The sequence below is a fragment of the Nyctereutes procyonoides genome, unplaced genomic scaffold, assembly GCF_905146905.1.
Source record: "Nyctereutes procyonoides isolate TBG_1078 unplaced genomic scaffold, NYPRO_anot_genome, whole genome shotgun sequence".
Taxonomy (NCBI): domain Eukaryota; kingdom Metazoa; phylum Chordata; class Mammalia; order Carnivora; family Canidae; genus Nyctereutes; species Nyctereutes procyonoides.
This window is the reverse complement of record NW_026575132.1, coordinates 30945319-30955212: the sequence shown is the minus strand read 5'-3', so window position 1 is coordinate 30955212 and position 9894 is coordinate 30945319. Positions and strand designations below refer to the sequence as shown.

General features: G+C 52.7%; 1 pseudogene; it reads right to left on the bottom strand.

Annotated features, from left to right (window-relative positions):
* Positions 1–8599: 8599 nt before the first annotated feature.
* LOC129523017 (E3 ubiquitin-protein ligase RING2-like) lies at positions 8600–9591 on the bottom strand (annotated as a pseudogene).
* Positions 9592–9894: the final 303 nt, after the last annotated feature.

Here is a 9894-nt window from a genome sequence, read left to right as displayed (position 1 = left end):
TCTAACCAGCTTCCTGTCTTCCAAATCTTCCAAATTCAGCAGACTCTAGATTTTTCTATTTGTGAATGCTTCCAAGCTTCAGGACATAAAAAAAAACAAAAACAAACAAAAAAAAAAACAAAAAAAAACACCCACCTGTGTGGCTCTCAGTTGCAGGTCTCTACCCCCAGGTTAGCTGCTCCAGGGCCAGGCTTCAGGCAGCTAGGGAGCTCTCAGCTGTGGGTCTCTACCCCCAGGTTAGCTGCTCCAGGGCCAGGCCTCAGGCAGCTAGGAAGCTCTCAGCTGTGGGTCTCTACCCCCAGGCTAGCTGCTCCAGGGCCAGGCCTCAGGCAACTAGGGAAGGCCCTGCACTTTACTCACACTCACCAGTCCCTTGTGAGCCAGGCCTGTTCCACTTGCCTGCTCATTCTTCCCCCTGAAAACCACAGTCACAACTTCCCCCCTCCACTTTCCCCTCATGACTTCTGCCCCCACCCCCACCGTGGTGTTTCTGTGAGGCCCCATGGGGCCTGTGGGGCCTGCCCTCCTCTGGGTCAAGGAATCTGCCACTGTAAGTCTCTTCTTTTATGACACTCATTTCTGTGCCCGTGTGTCCCACCATACCTGCTTAGAGCAAATCCCAGGTTTATTTTATTTTTTTATTTAATTTTTTAAAAGGATTTTATTTATTTGAGAGAGACAGAGAGAGACTGTAAGCAGGAATAGCCACAAGCAGAGTGAGTAGCAGACTCCCCACTGAGCAGGGAGCCCGATGTGGGGCTCGACCCCAGGACCCTGAGATCATGATCTGACGGCAGATGCTTCACCCACTGGGCCTCCCAGGTGCCCCCCCAAGTATATTTTTAAACAATTTGGTCAACTTTATCCCTACATTTTCAGAAGAATGAATAAAAGCTAACAAATTAAAAAAAAAAAAGACCAAAAAATCACCTAAAAACAAAATGAAGCTAACCACAGCAAAAATACTTTGAATGTACAAGGTGTCTGTCTGCCTGTGTTGGAATCTTATGTGCATTAGAAGATGTTGAAAAAGACAGTTGCTGCTTATCAAGGTGGTATCTCAGGCTCAAAGCCGAAGGCAGGATGTTTTACACAAGCCCCTTGTGTTACTCTAAGGTGGATAATAACATGTGAAGTCAGACATCTTCCCAAAGGATTTGGTCAGTAAGGGGAACAGCAGCCCTGCTTACAGGAAGGAGCACCCACCTCATCCCTCCACTGCCCTGTGCCCTCCTGGGTGACCCCGATGTGAAACCAGCCCCAGGCCAACCGTGTCTCCACTAGCATGGACTGCACTGGAGAGGTCTTGGAGGTTGGGGGCCTTGCCTGCAATCAGAGTCTTCAGAGTGGGCAACCCCAGCAGTGGCCAGGGCCTGCAGAGTGGGATGGGACCTGGTGCGGTTCACCTGGACAGGTGGTACAAGTCCACTTGGTTACATTCTGCACAGTGTTCAGGGGGAGGGACCGGCACCCTCCTCTGACCAGGCGGACTGCTCTCCAGTGCTGTTCTGGACTCCTAGGAAGAACGACGAGCCCCCACGGGAGGCCCAAACCTCAGGGCGGGCTCCTCCATTGGGAGATGGCCAACGCTTTGTGCTCAGAACAAGTGCTTTAAGGGGATTGAAGTTTGTTTCGCTGCTGACACAACTCTGCTGTCAGCACCATCCCTGTGGACCTAGTAAACCCTGGACTCCACTCTCAGCAGGGCTGCTAACACTGGACGTTCTTTCTTGTTACTACTGAATAGGCTCCACACCAAGTGGAACCCCAGCCTGGGGCTTGAACTCACAACCCTGAGATTGAGACATGACTGAGGCCAAGGGTCGGATGCTTACCTCATTGAGACACCGAGGCCCCCCCATCCCTCACTTTCTAATTTAATTGTCTCTCACTACCCATTGTACTGTCATTATAGTTGTATGTGGTGGCTGGTGGGGTCTCTCCTGCATGAGGCTGCCTGTTACGCTGTCATCTATGAGGTGTTCTGGCCAGCTGAGGCCTTAGATCAACATCCTGTGTTGACAGATGTGTAGCCTCGGGACAGATGTGCAGGCCTCAGGGGTCAGGAGTGCAGACCTCAGGGTTCAGAAGTGGAGGCCCCAGGGGGAAAGAGGTGCAGGCCTCAGGGAGACAGGTGTGCAGGCCTCCATGGTGGCCAGATGTGTAGGCCTCAAGGGGACAGATGTGCAGGCTTCTAGAGTCAGAAGTGCCGGCCTCAGGGGTCAGAAGTTCAGCCTCAGGGAACAGATATGCAGACCTCAGGGAGTCAGATGTGGAGGCCTCATGGGGACAGATGTGCTACCTCAGGGGCCAGATGTGCAGGCCTCAAGGGTCAGAAGTGCAGGCCTCAGGGGTCAGGAGTGCAGGCCTCAGGGGGACAGATGTGGAGGCCTCATGGGGCCAGATATGCAGGCTTCAGGGGGACAGATGTGTAGGCCTCAGGGGGCCAGATTTGCAGGCCTCAGGGGTCAGAAGTTCAGGCTCAGGGGGACAGATGTGCAAGCCTCCGGGGTGGCCAGATGTGCAGGCTTCTAGGATCAGAAATACCAGCCTCAGGGGTCAAAAGTTCAGCCTCAGGGAAACAGATATGTAGGCCTCGGGGGACAGATGTGCAGACCTCAGGGGCCACAAGTGCAGGCCTCAGGGGGACAGATGTGCAGGCCTCAGGGGGACAGAAGTGTAGACCTCAGGGGGACAGAAGTGTAGACCTCAGGGGGCCAGATGTGCAGGCCTCAGGGGGACAGTCCTGGAACACCCTGCATGGAGCCACCGAGAAGCAGCTGGCCCAAAGCAGAAGGCGGGACCTGAGCGGGGCGCCGGTGGTCCCTGCAGTGTGCGGGATGGCGTGCCTGCGGGTGACAGCGAGGCTCCAACCGCTCCCCCTACTGCGTGAACCCTGGTTGGAGGCTGTCTCACACCAGCGGTGCCAGAACGCATCCCTGGGGCCAAAGGGAAAGTCTCAGCGTGAGCTGAGCTGAACGTCTCTAGGGAGTTTGTGTGGCGCCGCCTCAGTGGGGTCAAAGGTGTCACGGGGCTGCCGTCGGATGTGCTCACTTGTGGCAGATGCGTGCTGCAGGGCTGGGCTCAGAGTCCGGACCACCGGCATCTGTGCTTCACTTTGAAAATGCTCAGCAAGTGCAGCAGGTGTGGGTGTGAGTGGGTGAAGCGAGGCAGGTAGCGCGTGGGGGGAGGGCGTGTGCATGGGGAGAGGGTGCGAGGAATCCCTGAAGCCGCTGCCCCGTCCGGGAGCGTTCGTCTTATTATCGAGAGAGACTTTTCTGTGGGGGTGCTGGGGTGGCTCACTTGGTTGAGCGTCAGACTCTTGATCTCAGCTCGGGGCTTGATCTTAGGGTCATGAGTTCGAGACCCGTGTCGGGCTCCTTGCCAGGTATGAGGAATACTTGAGAAAATAAAAATGAAAATAAGCCACCTGGTGTGTGCACTGGGCAGCTTTGAGTCCGTGGGAAGGTGTGCTTGGTCACTTGGGCAAGGCCGCCTGCCCGGCCCACCCGCAGGTCCTAAAAGCCGAGCCGGTGCGGGGGTGACACGCAGCTCTGGCAGCCGAGGGGCCGCTCCCCACGTGGTCTGTGCGCCCGCTGCTGCGCCCTGGGCCGCTGGGAGCTGACGTCCCACCTGCGGCTGATGCACCCCCCACGAGCGGCCCAAAGCATCTGCGGCTGGTGTCGGTCCCGTCCTGGTACGGAGGCCGCTGCCCTGTCCCGTGTTGAGGCCTCGTGGCCGTGGGAGTAGTTAGGCCACCCCGTGCATGACAGAAGGAGAACAGATGAGGCTGTGAGACTCGGTCTGCGCAGCGCTGTCGCCTTCCTCGTAGGCCCTGGGCTGCCTCAGTCCCGCAAGGTGAAGCCACGGTCCGGCCCGGCAGGTGTGGCTGTCACTGTCACCTCAAATCGGGGCAACTGGGGGCGACAGGGACTTGGGGTCTGGCGGCCGAGAGCACGTGGCTGATCCGCGCAGCCCAGGGCCTGGGCGGGAGGGCGTGAGGGCCACGGGGACCCCGGCAAGCCATCCGGTTCAGGCCCATCGATTGGAACTCGGCCACGCAGGTGAGTGTCGAGCAGTGTAAGCAGTAGCTTGTGAATTCTGTATATAAAACCCCTCGAGGGCCTGAGAGCCAGCCCTGGGATGATGGGGGCGTCCCCGAGGTGCCCTGTGGCCCTGGCGCCCTGTGGCCCTGGCGCCTGGGGACACATGTGTCCAGGTTGCAATCGCCACATGTCCCCCAGGGGGGAGAACATGAGGATGCAGCATCGTCCTTGCTGCCCCGCCCGGGCTCCCGGTGAGGAGGGCGAGTGGTCCCGGGCAGGTTTCCTCGGGCTGAGTGGCTGCGCGTCCCGCGTGGGTGAACTGACGCCCACCCCCGACGTGGGGCCTGAGGTGCAGCCTGACGATGGGACCCTGCGCCTTCCCCGGCCGTGTGCATGCAGGGCACCCCAGAAGGCGGCCGCCTACCAAGCTGCAGGACGTGGGCTCTGGCGACGCCGGGCGCAGACTCGAGCCTCCGGAGCTGTGAGGCAGAGATGTGCGCTGTTGGCGCCGCCCGATCGGAGGAAGACACAGGCGCAGCCATCATCCGATCGTATCTGCGTCCACAATGACGTGTAAGCGGCTGTGCATAGAGCTTGCACACTTACGCAAGGACGCTGGGAGGTGGAGGCGGCCCGCTGGCCGAGCCCGAGCTGCCGCTGCCCTCTCTGTCCCGGTGGCCTGCAGCGGCACTGGAGCCGCACGGCCTGGGACGCAGAGCGCGCCCCCTCTCGTGCTGGTGGCTGTGGTCCGAGATGGGCTGTTGGCAGGGCCAGGCCCCTCTGCAGGTGCGGGCAGGACATGTCCCCGCCGGTGTCTCAGCTCCCAGAGGCTCCCTTCGCTGGCTGCCCTCTCCGCGTCCAGGTCCCCCTGGACCTGCTCTGATGGCCTCACTTTGACTTGCTTACCTCTGTAAACACCCTTTTCCAAGTGAAGTTGTGCTTTGAGGCCCTGGGTGTTGGACTCCAGCATGTCTGGTTTTGGGGGGGGGAGGGCACAATCCAGCCCACACGTGGCTTCAGAAAACCCGGTGACCCTTCCCAACCCACGTCCCATGCTCGGCAGCGGGTCCCACTAACTCATCCCTGATGACGCTGCTGCACAGGGCTCTTCCCCGCTGGCCTTCCTGGTCGTAGCTGGGGAAAGTGCAAATCTTGGGAGCATCATTACTGGGTCTCAGTTTTATGGTTTCACCTTGAAGACATCGAGCTCATACACGCTGCCCTTGTGGCCTACAGCGTTCGTGGAAATTTGGATAAGTTTCAAATATGCTTGGACTGCATGCTGGACGTAAAACACAGTCTGTGAACCGACGCACTGATGTGGCTATTGACATGCACGGGGCCTGAGGGACACAGCCGACGGTCCCGCAGACGCGGCCTCGGCGCTTGCTCCCCCAACCCAGCAGCGGCTGCGAGGAGGCCGCGGGGCCCACGGCTTGCAGGTCACGAGGCTGCGGGGACCGCACTGCCTTCATAGCGCCCGCGTTCACCGTGCGGGGTGCGGGCCACTCCCCGACAGGGGCGCGCCGGGACGTCCTGTCCTTCCCTCTGCCCGCCCCGCTCGCGCCGGCGGCCCTGTGTTCTTCACATTTCTCTTCATTCGGGGTGCGTGGAAGCAAAAGCCACCAGAGAACATGCGGGAACAGAAGTGGAGAACCCCCGCGCCCGGAGGCCTTGTCTCAGGAGGTCCTTCCCTGGGGCGCGACAGGGCTCGAGGGTGCGCGGAGCTCGCGTGGGCAGGCCTTCCTCCTGGGCTGGGCTCTTGGGCCGGGTGGGCCTCCTTCACCGCCGGCTCCCGTGGCCTGGGCAGACAACCGCGTCCTGCGGCGCCGCTCCTAGAGTGCAGGGCGGGGGGCCCAGGCTCGCTCGGGGACCCCTGCAGCTCCCACCATGACACGTTCCGCAGCGACTGCGCTTGTCAGCAGCCTTGCAGAATGTTTGCAGTCTGGCTTTCAGGCCTGGCTGGGTCGTCGCTGCTCCGCAGAAGGGACCTGGTGACGTCCTGACCCTGCTGAGTGTGAAGTCTCAGAGCCTCGAGATCTAGAGGTGGCCACCGTCCAATGTCCTCGGCAAAACCAGAGCCGGCAGCTGCAGGCGACGCCAGCTGGGCCCCTGCGAGGCCTGCTGCAGAGCACCCTGCGCGGGAGCGAGCGCACAGCGGGGGGAAGACCTGGGCTCCCCAGGGAGTCAGCCCGGGCCGTGGCCTTCAGCATGCCCCTGGGAGGACTCCTTTCACAAGCGGAAAACCTCACGTGTGTGCCTGCAAGAAAACAACACCTGGGGCCCCCGGGCGGCTCTGCGGTGGAGCATCCGCCTTCGCCTCAGGGCGTGACCCTGGGTCCCGGGATCGAGTCCCACATCGGGCTCCCTGCCTGGAGCCTGCTTCTCCCTCTGCCTGTGTCTCTGCCTCTCTCTCTCTCTCTGTGTCTCATGAATAAATAAATAAAATCTTAAAAAAAAAATACTGGAATTTACTCAAATGACCCCATCAGGTTGGTCTCACCAAAAAAGCTGAATACTCCTTTGTGCGACTGGACGGGTCTTGTCCACTTGGGCAATTTTCCAGTCTGCAACCACTAATCTAATATCACCAATAAAATCCAAGCAGTTATATCACAAAGCCAGGGTTATATTTAGTGGACATGCATTAATAATCTACACAACTTAACATTACACCAGAAAAGGAATTGAATACAAAATTTCCCTTGATTTTTGGTGGTCTTCAAATTTCATGACACAGATGACTGATAAAACTTTAAAAACAGATTTTAAATATTTTCAATAAAATGGTAAAAAATTTAATGAGCCTTTAAGTTTTCATATTGGGCTGAAGATTTCAAACACCAAGCTGGCCCCAATCTGTCAAAAATGACAGAAATATTTACAATGACTACTACACAGGTTATTTACTTAAAATGGTACTGGAGGACTACTCACCCCTAGCAAAAAAAAAAAAAAACCCTTTGGAGTTAATTTCTCAATGCAATCAAGTCTTTGTAAATACTCTAATAATTATAAACTTGGAACATACTTGGAATCAGGACAATGATGAAAAGTAACACACAAGTCAATCTTATTTCTAATCTGTTTTCAAAAAACCTTGGCTCCAAAAGCCCAACACTGTCCCTCATTATAAAATTAAATTAAGAAGAGTAGAATGACTTTACCCTATTTGCTAACATTCTTCTACAGAATAATCTTCCACTAGGGCAGGGCTGAAGCTCCATAACTTGCTTCTCTAGAGTGTGATTAGCAGAGCACCAAATTTATAAACTGACAGGGCCACCCGAAATGCTCAACACACTTATCCTAACAGAAACAAACTGTTTTTTTCTTCCAATTTTATGTGCCAGTGTATGTGCCATGCTATTCTTGAAACTTACTTGGCTATCAATAAGAAAAGAATTAGGGAAGCTTTGAACATATCTTGTACTTTCATCGAGGCTAAAGTGCAAGACATCTCCATATCTCTGGTACTTTAATAGGAAAAAACATCAAATACACATAAAAAAGGAACTGAAGTGTCAGTAAAGCTAATACAAAAAAGACCTCTTTAAATACACACTTGAAGACTACATAAGACCAATTTAATTTTCCTTTCTTCAGTGAAATCTGTAAATGAACCAAGTTCTCAAAGAAGTTGACATTTTGTTTCTCTTTCCCAGGATCAGAAATTCCAAAATTAGAGGGAAAAAAATGAAAAAAAAAATAACATTGCATGACAATGGACACTAAGTTCATAAAGAACCTTTTTTAAAAAATGAGATATTATGGAAGAAAATACCATGAAAATAATAATCCTATGAGAATTGTTTTTTAAGCACAGTAAATGTGAGCATTGGTCTTCATGAAGATACTACAGCTTATATAGAAAACTATAAATATACAAGACTCCAGGAAAAAAAGTCAAAATACATATTAACATTCTGTAGGCCTAAAAAACTTTTGAGGGGAGGGAAAAGATAGTCAACTGAATCTTCACTTAAGAATACAGAACTATGAAAAATTCCTCGGTCAAAAGGGTGCTCCAAATGGAGCCATACTTCGTGAAAACATACAACTTAGATATATTTTTATTTTTTATTTTTTTAAATTTTTTTAATAAATTAATTTTTATTGGTGTTCAATTTACCAACATACAGAATAACACTCAGTGCTCACCCCGTCAAGTGTCCCCCTCAGTGCCCGTCACCCATTCACCCCCACCCCCCGCCCTCCTCCAGTTCCATCCACGTCGAAGCAAATGGTGGGTATTTGTCATCTCTAATGGCTGAGTAATATTCCATTGTATACATAAACCACATCTTCTTTATCCATTCATAGATATATTTTTAAAAGGAAAGAAAAATCCTGAATAATTGCAGTCCCTTTCGAAAAGGAAATCTTCAATTAAGGGGAAAAGACTCTAATAAGTGTAAACGAGTCTGGCTCAGAAAGAAAACTGAACAACACATCCACGATTCTGTCCATAAAAGTGAAGACATTACATCCTTAATATTAAAGAAATAGGCTATAAAAAAAAGTTCATTCTCAGACTTGGTTTTAGTAAAAGCTCATTTGTGCTCCTTTGTGGGTACATGATACAGTTCCATGGGTTTGTTCACTTTCCAGTATTTCTCACTGACCAATTCCAAAGAAAAAGAGCCATTTAATACAGTGAACTGCCCACTGGCTGTTGCTATGTGAGTGGTACACTGCTTCTCACCGGCTGTATCAAGGTTCATCTGGTTTGATTCTCCTTTGCTTCGAGGTTCTTCCAAAGCTAACCTCACAGCCAGACACTTGGATAAGTGGTCAGCAGTGGCATTACCTGAAGTCTTTATGTATCTTGTCTGTGCACTATCATCTTTTTCCATTAGTGTAGGATGAGGCCTGAATACTAATTCAATTTCACTAGCACCATCCATTGATCCCAATTGCCACTGTTGCGTTGTTATTATCAAGCTCAAGCCCGGAATCATCAGGTGTTTTGGTCCATTTGTTACCAGGTCCTGCTTCCTGAATACTGTGCGTGGAAGCATTGCTACAGTGAGAACTGTCACCATTATCTTCTGTTCCACTACCATTTTCGTGGTAATAATCTGTTCGTGGCCCGTATCTTCAGTCCTTCCTCAATGCTGTGACGGAGCGCTTGCTGGTTCTTGTGCTTGCTGATCCTAGCCAGTACTCTCTCCTGATGAGCTTCATACTCATCACGACTTGGATAAATTTTGCTGATGAGTGCATCAAAGTTTGGGTCTGGCCTTAGTGATCTTTTAGAAACTAGCTTTTTTCGACAGGTAGGACATTCTCTATTACCACTTCTGAGGGCTGTCATAATGCAGTCTGCACAAAAGCGATGCAAACACTCCTTTGTAGTCATGGCGTTTTTCGACATATCCAAACAAATTGGGCACATTAATTCACTGTGTAGACTTCGAGGTGAAACCACAATTTCCGAGCCATCCGTTATTGCCTCCTGAGGTGTTCGTTGTAATTCATATAAACTGAGTTCCCATGTTTTGCCTGATGGTTGAGTTCTGTTTGTCTGCACAGCCTGAGACATTGCGGCTCCCTCCCCAGCCCGGGACTCCACCGGCCTCAGCCAGACCAAGACTCAGGTAGAAGCTGCGGCGGCCGCCAGCACCTCCGCACAATATGGCCAGTTTTCCAGTCTGGTCTGGTCTGGCCTGACTGAAGCCCAGGCCCAAGCCCCCGGCGGTCGCACTGTGCCCATAGGCTGCTCCTGAATCATGATTCCTTGGCTACTACTGAGTAAACTCATCTTTTTAACAGCTTTGAACTAGACTCAGTTTACCTACTTTTTAAGGCAGAATCGTGGATATGTTGTTCAGTTTTCTTTCTGAGC